This window comes from Panthera tigris, chromosome D1, assembly GCF_018350195.1.
Source record: "Panthera tigris isolate Pti1 chromosome D1, P.tigris_Pti1_mat1.1, whole genome shotgun sequence".
NCBI lineage: Eukaryota > Metazoa > Chordata > Mammalia > Carnivora > Felidae > Panthera > Panthera tigris.
The window spans coordinates 14797607-14822091 of record NC_056669.1 but is presented as its reverse complement, the minus strand read 5'-3'; the positions used below and the strand labels follow the sequence as shown (position 1 = coordinate 14822091).

General features: G+C 40.7%; 1 protein-coding gene and 1 non-coding gene across 4 annotated transcripts in view; one reads left to right on the top strand and one right to left on the bottom strand.

Annotated features, from left to right (window-relative positions):
• SIK3 (SIK family kinase 3) overlaps positions 1-24485 on the top strand; it is a 238153-nt gene that overhangs the window by 22176 nt on the left and 191492 nt on the right. The window lies entirely within an intron of this gene.
• Positions 10136-10240, bottom strand: LOC122231566. The gene has a single exon (XR_006208832.1). It is a non-coding gene; the product is annotated as a U6 spliceosomal RNA (small nuclear RNA).

Sequence of the window (24485 nt, the reverse complement as noted above, 5' to 3'; positions counted from 1 at the left end):
CTCCTCCTCCTCCTCCTTCCTCCTTCCTCCTCCTCCTCCTCCTCCTCCTCCCTCCTCCTCCTCCCTCCTCCTCCTCCTCCTCCTCCTCTTCTTCTTCTTTTTTATTCTTCTTCTTTAAAAAAACCCTTTTTTTAAAAAAAATGTTCATTTTTGAGAGAGAGAGAGAGAGAGCATTAGTGGGGGAGTGGCAGAGAGAGAGGGAGACACAGTCTGAAGCAGGCTCCATCCAGGCTCCAAGCTGTTGGCACAGAGCCCGACGTGGGGCTCGAACTCATGAACCGTGAGATCATGACCTGAGCAGAAATCAAGAGTCAGACGCTTAACCAATGGAATCACCCAGGCGCCCCTCTTCAGAGCTTTCTGTAACCCTCTTGGACTTCTTTAGCCCTTGCTGACCCGACTCTTCTGTGAGCTACACTACTTTAAATCTGATTCATGCAGTGGAGTGCTTAGTGACATCTCATACTGTGGGCTAATTGCTGAAGTGTCTTAGTCTCGTCTTACCAGCTAGAGTGTAAGTTCCTTAAAGGCAGAGCCTGTCATGTTCTTTTTTGTCGTCTACAATGCTGAGCCCAAGTCAGCAGGTGATAAAAGTGTTTTGATTCACCCTGCCCTGCTGAATGTCCAAGTTATATTAGAGGTCATTGTGAAGATTATGCTTTAAAAAAAATTTTTTTTTTAATTCTTCCCAGTTGTTTGCCTAAATTTGCTGTTTATCTTAATCGTGCTGCAAACGAATGAAGATGGCCCCACTGATTCACTGTGTGCATTTATATTGTTTGCCAGTAGAGAGTTTGTATTTGAGCTGATTATTGCACACCTTCTTGTCTGGTTCCCCTTGTGCTTAATGAGGGATGAAATTCATGGCTAAGGAATGGAGCTAACCTATTGTTGATCTCTTAGCACTGTGCCTGTAATCTGTTAGGCTTAAATGTCCTACCAACTATTAACTCACTTAAAATGGGAAGCTGACCATGTAGTAACTTAAAATTTAAAATTGAGCTCCTCCAAAAGATTAATAGGAATGGAAAGTAATCTTTTAATGGGGGCCTACAAAACTTACATTTATATGATATTAGAGCTCAAAACTTCCTGAGTAGTAAGTGAAATATGGCAACGTAACTGTGAAGGAAGGAGGCTGGACCACTGAATTAAATGCTTTTTTCTGAATGTGTCAAAAGCGCTGAGGTAATGGCACTTCAGTGCTGGGAATGAGAAGGAATATTTTCTTTCTTTTTTTTTTTTTTTTGAGAAGGAATATTTTCTTATAGAGCGGGAGAGCAGAGGGTACTGGGAAAGGGAAATGCTCGTCTGCCTACACCTGAAAATGAAGAAGATGAGTGTATTAAATTGAAGGACCATGGAGCTGGAGAAAAGGAAACACTTTTACTCTTGAAGTAATCGTGGTTCCTGACTTGAACAAACCGCTGATACAAGAATCACGTGACAATAGGGAGATTTGAACACTGACCGGATATTTGATGTCAAGGAATTATGATCTTTTCAGGTGAGATGAGGATTATCGTGGTTTTATCGTGGTTCTCCCCATGGGTGCAAGCTCAGGGAATTCCTAAACTTATTCCCCACACTCCCCTTTTAGAAATATATATGGAAGTACAAAAGGATGAGATAATAATATAATATCTGGGGTCTGCTGGGGAGAGGAAGAAGTGGTCAGGAGTCTAGATTCCAGTGGCCTTTTATTTATAATTGTTATGGCTAGCTGATGGGTCCAGCAGGATCATTATCCTGTTTCTCTCTACTTAAGAGTTTCCATAATAAAAACAAAGAAAAAAGAACTCCACAAAAAACCAAAACACCTAGCAATTTAGAGGTAGAAGCATCAGACACACCCCTCTGCCTTCTTCCAGCTGGACTCCCCAGATTCCTGCCAGTGCTGCCCAAATGGGGTGCAGTGCAGATTTCTGCCCTCTCACATGTGAGCCCATCTGTAATGCAGCACCACTGAGAGAGTGGCAAGTGTGGTGTGTTACGACAGAGGCCATTCTGTCCATGAGGCTCATCGCTTTTTACAGGGGAAGATACATATAAGGCTCCAAAAGCAAAATCTAATTAGAGAATAGGAAAATGTGGAGTAAAATCGAATGCTGTATTTTATAGTGCTGAGTGGGCACTGGAAATTCAGAGCATGGAAACGAACACTGGATTAAGGATAAGCAATTTTTTTTTTTTTTTAAAGGACGAGCAAAGTTTGTATTAGGCCACTGGACTTTGGGATCACCTTTAAACAAAGTGTAAGAGTTGGATTGCCTCCAGGAGTATGGAGGCAGCATGTCCAAGGAAGGAACATGTTATGTTTGGGGAGAGTAGATGAATTTGGATTGGTATATTTAATTAATTAATTAATTTGAAAAATATTTATTTCTTTAAGCAATGTCTACTCCCATTGTGGGATCTCATAACCTTGAGATCAAGAGTCACATGCTTTTGTGACTGAGCCAGCCAGGTGTCCCTTATTTTATTTTATTATATTATTTATTTATTTTTTTAAAGTTCATTTATTTATTTTTGAGAGAGAGAGAGAAAGAGAGAGAGAGAGAGAGCGAGAGAACAAGCTGGGGAGAGACAGAGAGAGAGGGAGACAAAGAATCCGAAATGGGCTCCAGGCTCTGAGCTGTCAGCACAGGGCCCGATGTGGGGCTTGAACCCACGAACCACGAGATCACGACCAGAGCTGAAGTCGTATGCTTAACCGACTGAGCACCCAGGCACCGTTATTTTTATTTTTTAAATAAATTTCTACACCCAATGTGGGGCTCGAACTTACAACCCCAAGATCAAGAGTCACATGTTCTACTGACTGAGGCAGCCAGGCACCCCTGGCTTGGTATATTTTAGATAAATGGGATGGGGTGGGTTCATAAAGGACATGATTTTTTAGCTGAGGCATATGGACTTGGTCTTATAGGCTATTTGGAGCCATTTGTGGGCTGGGGAGCCATTTTTAACTCTTAAGGTTAAAATTATTTGATTTGATGATAATGTAGTGTATTCTAAGTCACATGCTTTTGCACAGAGAATATAACTTGACTGTATAATTTAAACATTCTTTTTCACAAAAGTTCTCTATTTTTGTAGTGCCCCAAAGGGCCATTCAGGGACCAGAATTAATATTTTTATTTTTAAAAAGGGAGGGACATTGAGGCCCTCAGAGTTAGTGACCTTCATAAAGTGTGAGTGAGTCAACAACAGATCTGGGTTCAGATCTGATATATTGGGTTCTGAGCTCCTTCTGTGTGCTTTACTTGTATTAAAGTAATTGTTTTCCATATGACTAAAGCCAGTCATGTTAGAAATTTTTTAATTTGAGATGTGTGGTACATATAGGTAATGTTGACTTTAGGCATTTCCTGCCTTTTCTTAACTACCTTCTTCCTGGGAATTTATATATTTTTTGGCTCTTTATTTTTTTATGTGGTTCAGCCAGTTTTTTCCAGCAGATCAAGACCCAGCACTTCATTTATCCCGTCCTGCCAGTTTGTCAGGTGGTGGTTTGATTGCCATTGATAAATCTGCTCTGTGTAATGTTCTGCTCTGAACTCATGCTTCTGATTGCTTCTACTGTATAGCCTGCTTCCCCTCCACCCTGTAGTTTATAAAATGGGATAATAATCCCAGCCTTTTTTGAGATTCTTTGTAAGAGTATCAAAGATTTGAAACTAATCTACCAGAAGGTACTATAAACATCTTAAGAAACAGTGTATTTCACGGATTTTTCCCCCCGAAATAATGTTTTAATATTTGTAATCAACTTGGTTAAGACATAATTTGCATACAAGGGAATTGAACCATTTTAAGTATTCAGTTTGCCTTTGGCCAGCCATGTAATGACCACACCATCAACACGTAGAAGTTCTCCGTTATCCCCAAAAGTTCTTTTAGTGCCCTTTGCATTCATTCCCACCTCCTCTAACCCCAGAAAACCCCTGATTTGCTGTCAGCATAGGTTGTCTTTGCCTATTCTGGAATTTCATGTAAGTGACTTTAACCAGGACATATCAGCATCCTGTGTTTAAGATTCATTCACTGCACATATCAGATAAAGGGTTAGTATCCAAAATATATAAAGAACTTATCAAATTCAACACCCAAAAACCAAATAATCCAGTGAAGAAATGGGCAAAAGACATGAATAGACACTTCTCCAAAGAAGACATCCAGATGGCCAACCGACACATGAAAAAATGCTCCGCATCACTCATCATCAGGGAAATACAAATCAAAACCACAATGAGATATCACCTTACACCTGTCAGAATGGCTAACATTAACAACTCAGGCAACAAGAGATGTTGGCGAGGACGCGGAGAAAGAGGATCTCTTTTGCACTGGTGGTGGGAATGCAAGCTGGTGTAGCCACCCTGGAAAACAGGATGGAGGTTCCTCAAAAAAAACTAAAAATAGAACTACCTTATGACCCAGCAATTGCACTACTAGGCATTTATCCAAGGGATACAGGTGTGCTGTTTCGAAGGGGCACATGCACCCCCATGTTTGTAGCAGCACTATCAACAATAGCCAAAGGATGGAAAGAGCCCAAATGTCCATCGATGGAGGAATGGATAAAGAAGATGTGGTATATATATATATATGTATACACACACACACACACACACACACACACAATGGAGTATTACTCAGCAATCAAAAAGGATGAAATCTTGCCATTTGCAACTACGTGGATGGAACTGGAGGGTATTATGCTAAGGGAAATTAGAGAAAGATAAAAATCCTATGACTTCACTCATATGAGGACTTTAAGAGACAAAATAGATGAACATAAGGGAAGGGAAACAAAAATAATATAAAACCAGGGAGGGGGACAAAACAGAAGAGACTCATAAATATGGAGAACAAACTGAGGGTTGCTGAAGGGAGTGGGGAGGGGGGATGGGCTAAATGGGTAAGGGGCATTAAGGACTCTACTCCTGAAATCATTGTTGCACTATATGCTAACTAATTTCGATGTAAATTAAAAAAAAAAAAAAGATTCATTCACTGTTGTTGTCTGTACATCTGTATGGTAGTTTGTTACTTTTCATTGCTGAGTGGTGTATCTGAGTAGTGTTACATTGTGTGGGCATAAGAGGATTAGGTTATGTATTTTTCTGTTGATGAACACCTGAATTGTTTCTAGTTTTTGGCCATTATGAATAAAGCTGCTGGAAACTTGATGTGGAACTTTGGGTAGACTTAGGTTTTCATTTCTCTTGGGTAAACACCTTGGAGCAGGACCACTGGGTCATATAACCATGTTATATGACCATAACCGTATGATAGGTGTGTGTTTAGCATTTTAAGAAACTGCCAAATTATCTTCCAAAGTGGCTGTATAAGTTACGTTCTGTCTGGCAGTATCTGAGGGTTCTAGTTGCTCCAAATCCTCACCAGTGCTAGGATGAGAAAATGTTAGCCATTCTCATAGCTGTATATGCTGTCTTGTGCTTTAAATTTACATTTTCCCAATGACTAAGGATATTGACATCTTTTCATGTGCTTGTCAGCTGTGTATCTTTGGTGAAGTGCTTGTTCAAATCTTTTGTTTTTTTTAAGCTTATTTATTTATTTTTTGAGAGCGAGCGAGCAAGCGGGAAGGGCAGAGGGAGAGGGACAGAGAGAATCCTAAGTAGGCTCCATGCTGCCAGTACAGAGCCTGACATGGGACTTGAACCCACGAACCACGAGAGCATGAGCTGAGCCAAAATTAAGAGTCGGACACTTCACTGACTGAGCCACACAGGTGCCCCACTAGTTCAAATCTTTTGCCTGTTTTTAAAAATTGGGTTGTTTGTTTTTTTAATGTTGAGTTTTGAGAATTCTTTGTTCTGGACACACATCATTTATCAGATACATGCTTTGCAAAGATTTTCTTCCATTCTGTGGCTTATCTTTCCATCCCCTCAACAGTGTCTTGTATTTATTTCTGAAATGCTTTATTTATTTTTGAGAGTGAGAGAGTGTGAGTAGGGGAGGGGCAGAGAGAGAGGGGGACAGAGGGTCCAAAGTGGGCTCTATGCTGACAGCCACAAGCCCAATGTGGGCTTCGCACTCAACTGACAGAGCCACCCAGGCACCCCAACAGTGTCTTTTAAAAGCAAGAGTTTTTATTTTGAATTCCAGTTGATCCATTTGTTCTTTTATGAGTTGTGTTTTTGGAATTTAGTCCTTATCCTATCTTTTCATTTTTTAAAGTAATAAAGTCATTTGTCAGAGCAAGGCAAGAAGTCAAACCATATTTCATTTTTATGTCAGGTAATAATCACTAGAGACAAATTATTTTCTGTGGGATCGATTTTTGAATTTTCTCTAGAACAAGATTTCTAGCCATTAAAAGTCAAATGCAGTTCAGATACGTTACTTCATAATAGTTTGAGTGCTTCCAAGGAACTCAATTTGTAAGCTGTTTAGTTACTAATTACCCATCCTTTTCTGTGGAAAGAACTTAAGTTCTATTTTAAGGTGACCTTTTTTTCTGAAGGGGCTATTGTTGGTAGAAGATGTGGGTTGTAGCTAATGATCATAAAGTTCATTGTGAGAACTTCCTCAATCATATTGTTAATCCTAATTTGTGGCAGTGTTTATCAGTAAAAAGAAATGTAAGCTATTGTTAAATACTGAACTACTACTGAGGGTAAAATACCTTGTAGCTAAATTTCTTCAAGAGTGAAGAAAAAGAAGTTAAGATCAGGACACAATAAATAGTATGCTGTTTCCATTTAAAATACTTCAAGAGATAATTACAAAGGCATTGGGGTCTATGATTTTTGGTCTCTCTCGGATGATAATGAAGTGTGTTATAAATTGGATAAAACAAGCCCTCGGAGCTGTTTAAAAAATGTTTTTGGTAGTTACTGACAAATTACAAGAGGAAGGTTGCGTCTCAGTGCAGAGGTGATTTCAACATTAAAAATAATAAAGGACTTTGACCTTAGTTTTGAGTCTTTCTCTTGACCTGTTTCTCTGTGAATTAAAAAAAATTTTTTTTAACGTTTATTTATGTTTGAGACAGAGTATGAGCAGGGGAGGGGCAGAGAGAGAGGGAGAGAGAATCCAAAGCAGGCTTCAGGCTCCGAGCTGTCAGCACAGAGCCTGACGCAGGACGCAAACTCAGTAGCCAGGAGACCAGGACCTGAGCCAACGTCGGAAGCTCAACCGACTGAGCCACCCAGGCGCCCCTCTTTCCGTGAATCCTTAACGCTGCACTCTTATCGCACACTTTTCCTGGACCTTCGTGTTACCATGCTCACTGGCAAAGTTATCAGTGCACCTGAAGAGGTGTTTTTGTTTTTGTTTTTGTTTTGACTGAATACAAGACACTGAGTGTGCAATTTCTAACATTACTGACAAGGCCTTTCTCTTAAAAGGTGAGGAATCTTAAGAACCTTAAGAATTTAAGATCTGGGTATGCTGTCCTCCTGAATATTTCTTTCTTGCTTGCTTTTTTTTTTTTTTTTAACTTTATTTATTTTGAGAGAGGAAGAGAGAGAGAGAGAGAGGGAGAGAAAATGGGGCAGAGAGAGACCGAGAATTCCAAGCAGGCTCCGTGCTGTCAGCACAGAGCCCAAATGTGGGGCTCGAACTCACAAACCGTGAGATCACGACCTGAGCCGAAACCAAGAGTCAGACGCTTAACTGATTGAGCCCCCCAGGTGCCTCCTGGTCATTTCTCTTTACTCACATCTTTATTAGTAAATCAGGCCAGAGGGATCGTTTACCTTTTGAAAAAAAGAAACTAGATGCCGCAGTTTGTTTTGGTTGCAAGTATCTGGACAGCTGAATTTCGATTGAGCAGTGATGCTGCCCTGAGTAGTGGGGTGCTCTAGAAACTGAGAGACCTTGCCTGCTACCTGTGTGGTGGGAGATAATGAATCTCTTCTTGCCTTTGTGGGGGAATGCCACCCTCACTCGCTTATGGTTTCATTGTAGTTACATTCAGATCTTCTGAGATACGGCTACTGATGGTTTTAGCTTAAACGTGTTTGAGTGACAGTTTTAGGGAAAGGAGAGTGTGTTCTGTTCCAAGGACGGGCAGTTTTACTCTATGACTTTAATAAATTCATGTCCAGTGATGTGAAGAATAGTACTGGGGAGACCCACATATAATACATTTTGTTAAGTATAAGTAGTAAAAACAAACAAAAACCCCCCCAAACCCTCTGAGTCGTGGTTCATTATAGCAGCTGAAAATTTTAAATACGTTGTAAGAAACCAGTGAAGCTAGTTTCTGATTCATCCGGAGTGAAATAATTTAATATTCTAACTTTAACAAAGGCAACTAAAAAGCAAACTTGAACCACTTCATGTGCTTTCGATATGTAGGAATGTTTTTTTCATCTTTTCTCATATGTTTTACTTCTTAGTCATTTACTTCCAGTAGTTTCAAATTGGTTGAGGGAATTAAGGTGGTAACCGAGTCCCTACAGTACAAGATTTTCCTGCTGTGTACGTGAACCACTTTTTCTGGAAAAACCCTTCCACTGGCCGTCTTCTCAAGGGCATTTACTTCTCTACCCTTAGTGATTTGAGGGCTGAAGCCTGTGTTTAGTCAGAGATGACAAATGGCTCAATTTTTTTTTTTTTTTTCCTAGTTTGGTGACCGAGAAATGATTCAGAATTGAAACTGAAGCGAATATGGAGTTACTTGCAGTTACCCTTAAACAGTTGCTGTCTGTTACTATTAGGCGTATTTTGGACATGTGGTTTCCATTTCGATATTCTGTGTTACGTTGCTAAATTTCTTGCCCGGTTTAGACACTTTGCTTTTGAAATTAGGTTGGACGTAGCTTTGAACAGAGGGCCACTGGAAATTGAACATTGTGGTCCATTTGGGGAGGAGAAGTTGGCATAGTTTTACTTCAAGGATTCTTAGGAAACGTTTGATAACAAAAATATATTTTCCAAATGTTACAAGCTTAGGGAGTTAAGTACTTATTGAGAAAACCAGGAAGCTTGTGATTCCTATGAAAATATTGGCCTTTTAAGCTAAGACTATCACTCACTACTTTTTCCTTTCATAATTGAACGAAGGTAAGTTTAAAAAAGAGCAGGTTCTTTGTTTGGAGTGCAGTTTATAGCAATTTATAAAGAAAAAAGCAAAGTGCTTTTTCCATTCCTGATTTTACACTCTAGAGATAAGCACTAGGATCAGTTTAGCATATGTTTTGTATCTTTGGCTGTGCACATGCACATATTTATAGGTAGATTTTAGGGGTTTATTTTATTTATTTTTAAAGCATATTGATTGACTGACTGATCGATTGATTGAGTGAATGAGAGAGAGTGCACAAGAGAGGGGCAGAGGGAAAGAGAGAGTCCCAGGCAGGTTCCACACTCAGCCCAGAGCCCAACATGAAGCTCGATCCCACAACCCTGGGATCATGACCTGAGCCGAAATCGAGAGTGGGCACTCAACAGACTGAGCCACAGGCACCCCTTTAGGGATTTATTTTATTTTGTGCTATTGCAGCTTTTGTAATTTAGTCTTTTTACATATGAGTCTATAAAATCTATTTTATTTCCCCACCTCCAGTTTTCTGTTAGCTTTTTCTTTTTAATGTTTATTTTTTGAGGGGCTGGGGAGGGTAAGAGAGCATGGGAGAGAGGCAATCCCAAGCAGGCTCTGCGTTGTCGATGTGGGGCTCGATCCCGTGAATCGTGAGATCATGGCCTGAGCCAAAATCAAGAGTCAGACAGATGGTTAACGGATCGAGCCCCACAGACGCCCCTCTCTTAGTTTTTTTTGAAAGATTATTATTTATTTTCTTCTTCATGCCTCAGACCTTTGAAAAGTCATAAGGTGGAGCACGTGGGTGGCTCAGTTGTTTGAGCATCCAGCGCTCGATTTCGGCTCAGATCACGATTCCAGGGTCATGGGATCGAGCTCTGAGTAGGGCTCTTGCTGAGCTTGGAGCCTGCTGAAGATTTTCTCTCCCTCTCTCTCCCTCTGCCCCTCACCACTCACTCTCTCTCAAAACACAAAAAGAAAAAGAAAAAAGTCCTATAAGGTTATTAATGCTTTGCTCAGTATTTTCTTTCATAGCATTTGTCTTAACTTTTAACTTTTGTGCTTTTTCTTGTTATTTAAAAGATTTATTTATTATTACCTGTCTTTATAAAAAATGCAGATTGCTTCATGAATTTGTGTGTCACCCCCATGCAGGGGCCGTGCTCATCCTCCGAATTGTTTCAGTTTTGGTATATGTGCTGCCGAGGTGAGCACTAAAAGGTTTTGTTTTGTTTTTAAACTGTAGTTTCAGTATGACTTCTGGGTTTTATAGTATCCTCAGGAGAGGTATACTTAGGAGTTTTATGGTATCCTATTTGAACATTAAAAATACTCTAGGGGCTCCTGGGTGGCTCAGTCAGTTAAGAGTCTGCTTTCAGCTCAGGTCATGATCTCATGGTTTGTGAGTTTGAGCCCCGTATCGGGCTGTCTGCTCCCAGCGTAGAGCCTGCCTTAGGCCCTCTGTCCCCCTCTCTCTGCTCCTCCCCCACTTGCACTCTCTCTCTGTCTCTCTCAAAATAAATAAGCTTAAAAAATATATCCCATATTTTCTCTTAGTGCTTTGTAAATTTATTTTTAATATTTAGGTTTTTAATCCACTTGGAATATATTTTCAGTATAATGTGAGATAAGGATCTGGATTTTCAAAAAAAATATTGGTAGCCAGTTGTCCTAATAATTTGTTACTTATATACTTATTTGAAATTCTCTTGTTAACATATACCCTTTCTTATTTATTTAATTTATTTAAAAAGATTTTATTTGCAAGTAATCGCTATACCAGACATGGGGCTGGAACTCACATCCCTGAGATCAAGAGTCACATGCTCCACTGACTGAGCTAACCAGGCACCTCTCAACATATATTCTTGATAAAGAGTACTTATCCGTGTATGTGTACTGCACGTTTTAATTACTGTCACTTTAGAGAATGTTTCAAAATTTCCTTTTACAGTTGATTCTCCCTCTCTTCTTAAAGGTAGACTAGCCATAATCATCAGCGAATAATAATTTGAACTCTCCCAATGTTTATGCTCTTTTTTTAGTGACAACGTTGAAGAATAGTTATGATGATAATAATACCACCTAATATAGTGCTTCTCAATTTTATATGCATAGAAGTTACCTGAGGGATCTTATTAAAATGCATATTTAAGCAATTGTGCTACTAGGTGTTTACCGAAGAATATCAATTCAAAGGGATACATGCACCCTGATGTTTATTGCAGCATTATCTACAATAGTCAAATTATGCAAACAGCCCAAGTGTCCATTGACTGATAAATGGATAAAGAAGATGTGGCACACACACGTGCACAGATGGTCACACACACACACACACACACACACACACACACACACAATGGAATATTACTCGGGCATAAAAAAAGAATGACATCTTACCATTTGCAATGACATGGATGGAGCTAGAGAGTATGATGCTAAGTGAAATAAATCAGAGAAAGACAACTACCATACGATTTTACTCATGTGGAATTTAAGAAGCAAAACAAACAAACAAAGGGGAAGAAGAAAGAGGGAGGGTGGCAAAGCAAGAAACAGACTTTTAACTATAGAGAACAGATTGCTGGTTACTGGAAGGGAGGTGGGTGGGCGGGATGGGTGAAATAGTGGTGGGGATTAAGGAGTGTGCTGTCATGATGCGTCCTGGGTCTCGTCTGCGATTGTTGGATCACTATGGTGTACGCCTGAAATGAATATTACACTGTATGTTGACTGGAACTTCAATAAAAACTGAAAAAAAGAAGATGTCAAAAAAATGCAGACTTGGTAGTTCTGTCCTTCTTATCACTGGATATTATCCTATTATCTGGATGTACCCTAGTTTATCCATTTACCTACTGGAGGACGTCTTGGTTGCTTCCAAGTTTTGGCAAATGTAAATAAAGCTACTCTGAACATTCACGTGTGGGCTTTCCTGTAGACCTGGGTTTTCAACTCATTCGGGTAAATATAAAGAGCGTGATTATTGGATCATATGGTAAGAGTAGATGCTTAGTTGTGTAAGAAACCACCAAAGTGGTTTTCCAAAGTGGTTGTACGGTTTTGCATTCTCACCAGCGATGAATGAGAGTTCCTGTTGCCGTACGTCCTTGCCAGCGTTCGGTGTTTTCATTGTTTTGGATTTTTGCCGTGCTAATAGGGATATACCCGTATTTCATTTTTTTAATTTGCAGTCCCCCAGTGACAGAAGAGGTGGGCATCTTTTCATATGCTCATTTGCTATTTGTGTGTATCTTCTTTGGTGAGGTTCAGATCTTTTGCCCATTTTTTAATTGCCTTCCGTTGTTTGTTTTTTTGTTGTTGCATTCTAAGAGTTCTTAGTGTATTGTGGATACCTGTCCTTAAGTCAGATGGATGTTTCGTAAAGATTTTCTCCCAGGTTTTGGATTGTGTATGTCTTTAGTTTTTACCATTATTGATGATGCTTGCCCTTGAGTTGTGACACATAGTCATCAAGTTGAGAAAGTTTCCTTCCCTTTTTGTCTTTCTGAGAGCTTTTTTTCGGGAATGGTTTTCGGGGAATCTTTGAAAATTTTCTGGCTAAATGAATAGATGAAGCTTTGTTATTAGCAAGGCATCCCTGTTTTATTGTGGATACTTAAAAATACATTCCTTATGGCATTGTATTTAAAAACGTAACTGGATATTTAATTCCTAATCTTTGTAAGTAGTTTACTTTTACTCCTTCCATGATCTCTTGTCTCTTTAATGTTTATGTTGATTGCTTGTCCAACATTCTAATCTCGTTCTGGCTTGATGTTTGTGGCTATCTGTTCCTCTGCTTGTCTGTAGCAATCTATTCCTGCAGCAGGTCAGACTTCCACCTCTGAAATCACGTATTTGGAAATTTTGCTCTCTGGACACAATTTCCTGTCTTTTTAGTTCTGCCGTTTGCTAAACTCGATTCTCTGATTTCACTGAGGCCTCCAGCCCCTTAAATCCTGCCGGTCTCCAAATTCGTGACATTCTTCCTGGCATCCCTTTTGTTCACGTGGACACAGTTGGTCACTTTCAGTGAGTCAGAAGTATCCTCAGTCCTGCACCTTTGTTCTTCTCTCCCATCTGCCACGCACATCTCCAGCTGTGGATTAACAATACTGCCCGTTTTCTGGGTTCCTGCTTTAGGGCCTGAAGAAATGATTGAATCGTGTTTATTTGTTCTATTGCTAATTCATGACTTCTACCCTCATCTGTGTTTGTGATTCCCTTTAGTAGTCTTCTTGTCTGTAGTTGATTTCTTTTCTCTTTCACCAGAATGACTGTTCTTTCTAAATCTTTACCCATTTTTGGTAAGCTCATGTTTACCTCCCTCTATCACAGACGACTCCATAGTCCAGTAAAGTGATCTTAAAAGAAAAAAGAAAAGAGAAGAAAAGAAAAACCAACAAATTTCTTTTATAATACCTTCTGTTATTCAGATAAAGATAAAATTCCTAAGTTTAACATGCCCTTTCTGGTTGTCCAGCCTCTCACCTCTCTCCTCTCTCCTCTCTCCTCTCTCCTCTCTCCTCTCTCCTCTCTCCTCTCTCCTCTCTCCTCTCTCCTCTCTCCTCTCTCCTCTCTCCTCTCTCCTCTCTCCTCTCTCCTCTCTCCTCTCTCCTCTCTCCTCTCTCCTCTCTCCTCTCTCCTCTCTCCTCTCTCCTCTCTCCTCTCTCCTCTCTCCTCTCTCCTCTCTCCTCTCTCCTCTCTGAGCCCCAGCTCCCAGCTTCATTGGCCTTTTGTCAAATTCTTCACGTGCCAGACTCCTTCTTAGCATAGGGTCTTTGTGTATGTTTTCCCCTGTGCCAGAGAGTTTTTCTCTTGTGCTGTTTCACTCCTATTCATCTTTGGAAATTCATTTATATGTCGCTTCCTCAAGGAAGCTTTTCCTGACCTTCCATTTGCCTGAAGATAGGCATAGACTCCCCCTGAAATAATAATAGTGATGAGACTAACCACAATGATAATAGCAAACACATGATGTTTATTGTGTGCCGGGAACTGTTTTAGGCACTTTATATATACAGACTTTTTTTTTTTAAGTCTTCATAGCAACCCTATGGGTTAGATGGGTAAATAAATAGGACCTATAATTGTCCCCATTTTATAGGTGAGGAAACTGAAGTGCAGAGCGTTACGTCACTTGTCCAAAGTCACGTGACTGTTTGGCAGTGGAGCTGGGATTTGCACACAGGCAGTCAGGCCTCGGAGCCCTTGTTCTAAACTGTGCTGTACTGTAACGATTATTATGATTGTGTCATTTTGGTTAATGTCCACCTTTCTCAGTGGCCTCTCAGTTCCTGAGTTCAGAGACTGCCCCTGTCTGGTTAAATTTTGATTTTCCAGTGCCTAGAACAGAGCCCAGCAGTGAGTAGTCTGTGACAGAACGAATCCCCCTTTCTGCTGACTTGAGTAAATAGAGGCTTTGGTGCGAGCGTCTTCAGTTTTCGTCCCTTCTCCTTCCACGCACCAAACCCCCTGGATCGAGAGAATAGGTGCTCCCACTTATTTCAAAATTGAATCCCGCCACCTGTTTACTTCCTGTGTCCTGAAAGTAATATTTGCACTTTGCAATTAAGAACGATTGTAAATGTCCATAAAGTGTGCTGCCTTTTTTCCCTCTCGCACCTTTCTCACTTTCCAGAGGTGGTGAAATGATAATCTTTTCTTGAACGTGCACAAACTGTATGGTCACTTAAAATACACAAAAGGGAGTGCGTGTAATATGCACATTAGTCTATGTTTGTTTTTATATTAAAAATTAACTTGCAGTATTGAACCGTAGTTTTGCAAGCAGTCACCATTGAGGGCAACCAGGGCAAGGGTACGTGGGATCTCTCTGTATTCCTTTTTATGCTTGCAGGCGACTCTCCAATGATCTGAAAATAAAAGAAGAAAATTTAGGAAACTAGAGAAACCTTTCTACATCAGCATATTTATCTCTTTCTTCCCAATGACCACATCCGACAGGTCACAGGTATGCAGATGTGCACCTTTTGGCCACCGACGGACTGTTACTTCATTTTTTCCTTTTATCAGCACTGCTGCAGGGGAACACTTGCATTCATAGCTTCATCCTTGCTCGGGTGGATATTATATGCACAGCCAAGTTTTAGAAAAGGAGAAGGGATCCGAAGACGTGCGCACGTGACAGTTGGCAGGCTGTTCCCTGAACCAGTTTATCCTTTCAGCTGCGGTTAGGATACGGAGCCTGTTCTCTGTGCGCTCACCTGTAGTGTCCTGATCCTGTCCCTCCGCTTCTTCTGTGGGACTTGAACAAAATTAATTAGTCCTTTTCCATTTGATATCCCCCTTCTCTTTTGGCTCTCTCCTGTCTGCCCATCCTCTGGCAAGTCCTTCACATCAATAAGACTTTTCTTAGCAACGGAGTACTTGATTTGGATTTACTTCTCCTGGTGACACCCTCAAACATAGCTCCTGTGGTTATCCCCATTTTACAGGTAAGGACACTGAGACACAGAGAAGCTAAGGGACTTGCCCAAGGTCACCCGGAGAGTGAGGGCTGGATAATGATGCGGTCAGTCTGACTGCAGAGTCTTTGCTGCTAACCACCACCCTCTGAGAAGGAGTCAGGAAACTACTGCCAGCTGCTCAAGCCTGTCCTGCGGCCCGTTTTCTGTGTAACTCAGCTAACACGCTTATTATGTTTTTAAAGCGTAGTTAAAAAAAAGAAAAAAGAAAAAAGAAAATAGGGGACAGTGTGTGACCCACAGGCCTAGAGAAAAAGTTGACTGATCTTATTACCATTAAATGAGATCGTTCTTGTAAAAGTATTTAGCATAGCGCTGCTATGTAATAATAGCTTAAGAAATATTAGAGGCATTATTACTTTTATTATCAGAACCTCTCTTTTACCACTAAGCTTCTACGTCATCTCTTTTTCTTCTGTGCCTACTGCAAGCTTAGGGCCGACCCAGAGCTTTCCCTTAACTGCTCTGGGAAGGGTTTTCAGTGCCTTGTTGCTAATTCTATAACCTAACTTAAACTCGACTTCTAAGTTCTGTGTCTCATTTGACACTAACTACCCTATTCCCTTAAAGATTTCCTATTTGTTTTTGAAACAGGAATATTTTCTGTGTTTGCTTTTTCTTCACTGGTGTACTGCTCTTAAAAAAAAAAAAGTGTTTTTATTCGCGGGCATGAGCTGGGGGTGGGGAGGGGGCGGAGAGGGAGACAATCACAAGGAGGCTCCCCACTGTCGGCACAGAGCTGGGCGCGGGCCTCGAACTCACGAACTGTGAGATCGTGACCCGAGCCAGAGTGGAGAGTTGAACACTTACCTAACCCAGGCGCCCCTGGCAAACTATTACTTCTTAAACCCCTTTCCTACTCTGCTCCTCTGCCTGGTTTGTAAGGGATTGTATTCTGAATTCAGTCCTTGGCACACCCTCCCTACCTGGCTTCTGCCCCACTTCTCTGCCCTCTTGTGAATCACAAAGACCTGCATTTGCGTGTGAGTTCATTATCTTCTGTCTGAGCAACCTGAACGGTTTATTTCATTTCTTGGTTTCTTTTTCTGTAAGAACAAGAGTAGTGGGACCCACTTTAGGATTATGTGGATTAGATGAAACCATGTATGTAAAACATCCAACAGTGTCTCATTTACAGCAAGGGCTTAATAAATAATAGCAATAGGAGTAATGACAGTAGTGTAGTCGTGTTGCCATTGTAACTCTACCTCTAGCCCTCCCCCTTTCCTCAAGTCCACACATTCGGTGGCCTGCTAGAGGTCCACCAGTGGATACTTCTCCAGATGCTTTAAACTCTGAGTGCAAATCTTTGTCTGGCTTCAGTACTTAGTGACCGTGGCCTCAAATAAATCACTTATTTTCTTCCAGTCTCAGTTTCTCCATTTTTGAAAGAACGTACCTTATTCACATTGAATGAGCTCGTTCTTGTACAAATGTTTAGCACAGCGCTGGTACATGATAATAGCTTAAGAAGTGTTAGGGAGATTCACCTGGCTGGCTAACTTGGTAGAGCAGGAGACTGTTGATCTTGGGGTCACGAGTTCGAGCCCCACTTCGGGGCTGGAGTTTACTTGAAAAACAAACCAAAAAGAAATACTAGAGCCATTATTACTATTATTATCCATGTTATTGTTCTTCCTCTTAAAATTCAGTCTTCCTTTCGCTCAGAACGAGAGCCTCCGCTTTGCCTTCTCTTCTTGATCCTCCACAGGCAGTTAGTCACCAAGTACTGTTGAGTCCACTTCAGAGGCATCTGCTCACATTCATCCACTCCTTATCGTTTCTTGACAGAGTTATTGTGTAACCTCCTAATTGGTCTCCTGGCCTCTGGGCCACCTTCCACCTCTCATCCAGATTTATCTTTATCGAACGCACATCTGCTCACACCACTCAGTGGTAAAGGCCTGAGACAGGCCCCTCTTACCTGAGATAGAAAGCCTGCAAGGCCCATAACACCTCAGTCTTTCCTGGCCTCATCACTTGATCCTGGACCCCAGGCGTCCTCCAGGAGAAGATTATGCTTCTGACTGTTCTTTGCACCATATACTCTAGAATCTTATGCCTGGCCCCTCCTGTTATGGCTCCTCCTTCGTTCTTGGTGCTCAGAGTGCTGTCTCCCCAGCCACTTTCTGCAAATAAACAACCCTCTCCCCCAAACGCCTTGTCCGTCTGCTGGATGCTTGGTTGCCCTTCAGTGGTGGGTCTCAAAGATGCCATCTACTGCCTTCTGCTCTCTCTTGTCTGAACTGCCCTTCCAGGCAACAGTAATTAGTCCTTCATCAGGAAGCAGTATAGTGAGGTGGGTAGTTTGATCCCTGAGTTACAGGAGCCAGACTGGCTTGGTTAATAATGTGGCTGCAGAGAACTGAGATGCAGTTGTTCACCTATCTGTGCTTCAGTTTTCCAATCTGTAAAAAATGGATAATATTAGTCTTGTTGTGAGGATAGTGAATTAATATAGGAAAAATGCTCTGAATAGGGCCTGTACATACTAAGTACTTCATAAATACTGGCTGTTGTTATTATTATCATCATCACCAAAGCGTCGCTTCCATGCCTCTGTAATGGCATTAACTGCTCTGTATTACATTGACTTTTTTATGTATGTTTCCCAGTAGACTGTTGCTTCTTTGAAGGCGGGACTGTTGCAATCATCTGGGTCATCAGTATCCAGTCCGCAGCGGGCCCTCAGTAAACACTCAATCAGTTGTGCTGTTTGCTCAGCCGATAATAAAACCCTGGATCCTCCTGGATTTCAGCAGTCAGTACCTCACATCTCTGGAAGTGATTGCTCTCTGAAACTATGGCATTAGAGACACAAAACTGTTAGTATAGGACCTCACTGGGCTCTTCAACCAGAAATTTACTATTACAGCGAAGCTTCCCACTGAAAGTGGGCAGAATGCAGCTGATAGCGTGCTGTCATTGGAGGAAGTTTCTCCCCAAGTAGAAGAGGGCCCCTAATGTCATTTGCTTAAAGGGACACAGTCCAAGGTTAGAAAGTCCACTTGCTATCAGACCTGATTTGTTTTGTTTTGTTTTGTTTTGTTTTGTGTTTTTGGTTATGGGTAGAGCTGTTTCTGCCTTTTTAACTTTATTCTTATAAACCTGCTGAAGAATGAAATGTTAAAACTTTTCCCTTTTAGTGATTCAGAGAAAGATTTTTTTATTGTAAGCATGATCTCAATGAATGCCAGATATGGAATCTTTTATTAAATTTTTTCTTAAATGTTTACTTATTTTTGAGAGAGAGAGAGAGACAGACAGACAGACAGACAGAGTGTGAGTGAGGAAGGGGCAGAGAGAGAAGGAGACACAGAATCCAAAGCAGGCTCCATGCTGTCAGCACAGAGCCTGACATGGGGCTCGAACTCGTGAACCGCGAGATCATGACCTGAGCTGAAGTCGGATGCTTAACCGACTGAGCCACCCACGTGCCCCAGGTCTTCTTCTTCTTTTTTTTTTTTAAATGTTCATTATTTCGAGAAAGAGTGCTTGTGAGAGCATCTGAGGGGCGGAGAGAGAGGGAGACAGAGGATCTGAAGTGGGCTCTGCCCTGACAGCAGAGAGCCCAGTGTGGGGCTTGAACTCCCAAACTGTGAGATCATGACCTGAGCTGAAGTCAGACGTTTAACCGACTGAGCCGCCCAGGTGCCCCCACAGATGAATCTTTATGGACAAGTCCAGAGCATCAAGTCATTAAGCTCCATATGGTCTGGTTCCACTGCCAACCCCTAGCACCTTGCCATGCCTGGGCTTTTGTAACGGTAACTGATCTTTCTGCCTTTGGGCTCTTCCCTCCAGTCTGTCCTCTCCACTGCTGCCATATTAATCTGGCAAAATTCCTACTTTTATTTTTCTCATGCATTATGAAAAATCCTCCAAGAGTCCCTCGTTGTATACCCGGTAAGTTCCAAACTGTAGTTTGACATCCAGGATGCTCTATGGTCTGACTCCTGTTATGTTTTCTACCTTCTCTTCCACTGTGCCCTAGAATGCACTTTGTGGTTTCTCTGGGCTAGTGGTGATTCCTGTAATACGAATTGCGTTTTCTTCTCTTATCCCGTTTGGAGTAGTTTCCATTGTGTTCCATTCCCTTCCATGTTCCTTTTGAAATCTTGCCTCTCTTTTCAGATCTGTATTTTAAAAACTTTTTATTTTTAAATAATTACAGACTCACGGGAAATTGTGGAACAGTACATGGTGTTCTGTGTTCCTTTCCCTCAGCTTACCCCAGTGATGATATCTTGTGTAATTGTACTATAAGAAACATTTTAAAATTCCATTTTGAGTAATATTTTCAGTGGTAAGGGAAAAAAAAAACCATGTTTGTTCGTTCCTTTTTTTTTTTAAGGCTGGATTGGATTTGTGGAAGTGGTCAGGAATCATTTGGACTCAGGTCTGTAAAACAAATTAGGTGGGTGATCAAGCTGATTGGTATGGTGTCTGATCCTTAAAAGGAAAAGGGTATGGCCATATGGTATCAGAAGACCGATTTTATCTGCCTTTATGAACTGGCCTTGGAAGTAATTTCAAAAGAGACATTTCCAAAAGTAGAATGGGTATATAATCGTAGTATTCACTTACGAGATGTGAACATTCTAGTGTGTTGGTTAAGTTTCAGTATTTTATAACCATGCCATTTGTATTCTCTTTTAATGCTCATGTTCTTCCTAGAGATCATGTTTTTATAAAACAGGCTAGTTGTTGAAACACACATTGGAATGTGAAATAAAGAAGTTTATTTTCCTCATATGCTCATTTTTTAAAGGAAGGCAGAAGGTTTGTAAAGAAGCTATTTTGGAAAATATATCCAGTTTCCAAACTGGAACTCTCATACGCTGCTGGTCAGAATATAAAGTGGCCACTTTGGAAAAACAGTTTGGCTGTTCCTCACGAAGTCAAACACAGAGTCACCATATGACCCAGCTATTCTACTCCTAGGTATATGCCCAAGAAATCAAAAACATACGTTCACACAGAAACATGTATACAAATGTTCATAGCGGCATCATTCGTAACAGTCAAAAAGTGGAAACAACCTCATTGCCCATCAGCTGATGAACAGATAAACAAGATGTGGTATTTCTGTACAGTGGAATATATTTCAGCCATTAAAAGGAGTAAAGTACTGATCATGCAGCAATGCGGATGAACCTTGAAAACAGCATGCTAAACGAAAGAAGCCAGACACAGAGGGCCACACGTTGTATGATTCCATTTAGGTGAAATGTGTGGAATCGGCACACCGGCACACACACCGTAGGGACAGAAAGTGGATTCGTGGTTGCCAGGGGCTACAGGGGAATTGAGAGGGGAGGGGAGGGAGGAGGGTGACTGCTAATGGGTGTAGCATTTCTTTCTGGGGTGATGAAAATATTCTGTAATTAGACAGTGGTGGCGATTGCGCGGTCTTCTGAATATACTAAGAACCATTCAATTGTACGTTTTCAAAGGGTAAATTTTATAGTACGTGAATTACATTTCAAAAACGTTTATTCTCCAGTTGCCAGTATCGAGTTGTGGTTTGGAGTGGTACCTGTTTGCCTGGTGTGGTAGAACGTGTATTTGAGGTTTCCTATGTTTTGAGCTCCAAGTGAGGCAAGAGATTTTCGGGGAAAGGGCATAACTCTGCTAGACTTAGGACTGGTAACTGCTCAGTGCCCTATAACCCTAGTGGGCAGAGTAAAGGTAGAAGCAGATCAGATAAGGATGGAATAAACTTCTCTTCAATTCCATGCAAATTTGTTAACACACAGAGAACTCAAGAAGTATTTTAAACAAAGCAGGTTCTGACCTGTTAAATACGATTGGCTGAAGTTCTTGCCATTCCGTCTTGGATGTGAACCTCCCGGATCTTTTTTCATAGATACTGGGAGAGAGAAGTCTTGTCTCATTAATGAATTAAAAGGAAAATTTCAATAGGCTTTTTTAACCTGTGGAATTAGAGGTATTTTTGTTAGTTTTTATTTTTTTAGTTTTTAAATTTTTATGTTATTTTTAATTTTTTTACATTTCTTTATTGTTGATCTAGAGAGACAGAGCACAAGTGGGGGAGGGGCAGAGAGAGAAGGAGACACAGAATCCAAAGCAGGCTCCGGGCTCCGAGCTGTCAGCACAGAGCCTGACATGGGACTCGAAGTCACAAACCGCGAGATCATGACCCGAGCCGAAGTCGGACCTTAACTGACTGAGCCACTCAGGTGCCCCTATTTTTGTTAATTTTTAAAAGGTAAATTCAATCTGGTTTTTCATCTAGGTGTCAAATATGTTTTTCACCATTGCCATACTTATTTTTGCCATGTTTGCATAAAAAACCTTTTGGTTTTTTTCTCAAATTAATCTGTATGTCTATGGTCTAAAAGTCATGATATATTTATAGAAATGGGTACCAAGATAAGACGGTAGCTGTCCTGAACATTATTCTTTGGCAGACTGAGCTATATGTGCGTTTTAGAAATAAATCATACTGCCATATCTGAATAAGACTTTAATCTTACTTAAATAAAGGTATGACAGATGGGGAGAAAGTAACACAATTTGTCTAATGGTAGGTAACATCCACTGAGTCTTACTATCTGCCAGGCATTGTTGTCAGTGTCTTGCATTCATCATCTCACCTAATCCTCTGGGCCAACTTAATCATTTGACTTAAAAAAAAGAAAAAAGAAAAAAAAAAGAAAATCAGTACAACATAGATGTTCTTAGTGACTGACATTTTTTCATTTTTTTTCTCCCACTCCCTATTTTTTCTTAAACTATTTTTTTTAATTTTTTAATATGAAATTTATTGTCAAATTGGTTTCCATACAACACCCAGTGCTCCTCCCAACAGGTGCCCTCCTCAATGCCCATCACCCACCCTCCCTCCCTCCCTCCCCCTCCCCATCCGCCCTCAGTTTATTCTCAGTTTTTAAGAGTCTCTTATGCTTTGGCTCTCTCCCTTTCTAACTTTTTTTTTTTCCCCCTCCCCCTCCCCCATGGTCTTCTGTTAAGTTTCTCAGGGTCCACATAAGAGTGAAAACATATGGTATCTGTCTTTCTCTGTATGACTTATTTCACTTAGCATCACACTCTCCAGTTCCATCCACGTTGCTACAAAAGGCCAGATTTCATTCTTTCTCATTGCCAAGTAGTATTCCATTGTGTATATAAACCGCAATTTCTTTACCCATTCATCAATTGGTGGACATTAAGGCTCTTTCCATCATTTGGCTATTGTTGAGAGTGCTGCTGTAAACGTCGGGGTACAAGTGCCCCTATGCATCAGCACTCATGTATCCCTTGGGTAAATTCCTAGCAGTGCTATTGCTGGGTCATAGGGTAGGTCTATTTTCAATTTTTTGAGCTGTTTTCCAGAGCGGCTGCTCCAGTTTGCATTCCCACCAACAGTGCAAGAGGGTTCCCGTTTCTCCACATCCTCTCCAGCATCTATAGTCTCCTGATTTGTTCATTTTAGCCACTCTGACTGGCATGAGGTGGTATCTCAGTGTGGTTTTGATTTGTATTTCCCTGATGAGGAGCGACGTTGAGCATCTTTTCATGTGCCTGTTGGCCATCTGGATGTCTTCTTTACAGAAGTGTCTATTCATGTTTTCTGCCCATTTCTTACTGGATTATTTGTTTTTCGGGTGTGGAGTTTGGTGAGTTTTTTATAGATTTTGGATACTAGCCCTTTGTCTGATATGTCATTTGCAAATATCTTTTCCCATTCTGTTGGTTGCCTTTTAGTTTTGTTGATTGTTTCCTTTGTAGTGCAGAAGCTTTTTATCTTCATGTGGTCCCAGTAGTTCATTTTTGCTTTTCATTCCCTTGCCTTTGGAGATGTGTCAAGTAAGAAATTGCTGCGGCTGAGGTCAGAGAGGTTTTTTCCTGCTTTCTCCTCTAGGGTTTTGATGGTTTCCTGTCTCACATTCAGGTCCTTTATCCATTTTGAGTTTATGTTTGTGAATGGTGTAAGAAAGTGGTCTAGTTTCATTCTTCTGCATGTTGCTGTCCAGTTCTCCCAGCACCATTTGTTAAAGAGACTGTTTTTTTCCCACTGGATATTCTTCCCTGCTTTGTCAAAGATTAGTTTGCCATACTTTTGTGGGTCCAGTTCTGGAGTCTCTATTCTGTTCCCTTGGTCTATTTCTTAAACTATTTTGATGCAACAAACATTTACTGAGTTCTAATAAATGAACCCAGCAGTGTGCTTTAGAGCCCTGGTCTTCAAACTGCAGCGCATGTCAAGAGGTATCAAGGCTGGATAGTTTTAAGAGAATCAGTTTTCTGGTTCTTAACATACACTTATGCTCTTTCCTGAAACTGATCTGTCTGAAGTCAACACTCACATCATCTTCCTTCTTTCCTACCCTCCCTTTAGTTGTGGCCCTTCTTCCAGTTGACAAGAGAAAAAGCCCTAGTTTTCTTTCATCTTGAATCTCAGCATTGTATGTTTCTCCGAGGTATAAAATCCTCCAGGGTTCCCACAAAGGGATCGTGAGAACACTGGCATGAAGCGCGAAGCTTCCTTCCATCAAGGTGTAGGCCTTCTTTCCTATGTCTTGTTCAGACCTGCGACTCCAAAAAGGGGAGTTACTTTTTATATGTTTACGTCTCCTTACCAGAATTTGTAGCATAGTTGCATTGTTTTCATCAGTTGTATACTACTAATAACACTGACAGAATGTCAATCTAAAGGAAATACGTTAAGTAAATAAAAAATAATTAATTTGCGTATTTTTGTTAGAGGATTCCTAAGTATGATAAAAGAAATTATGTTAAAAATATTGTGGAAGAAAAATAGAAACATAATTCAAGGAGAAAAAAAGTAATATAACGTTTCACATAAGAAAGGAAGACGCTGTTCTTACAGTTTTAAAATGGAGGATAGTGGGTATCAGATTGCACAGGTGTTCAGATTTCATTGGATGCATTTATTTTTTTTATTAAAAAAAGTTTTTTTTGACAGAGAGAATGGGTGT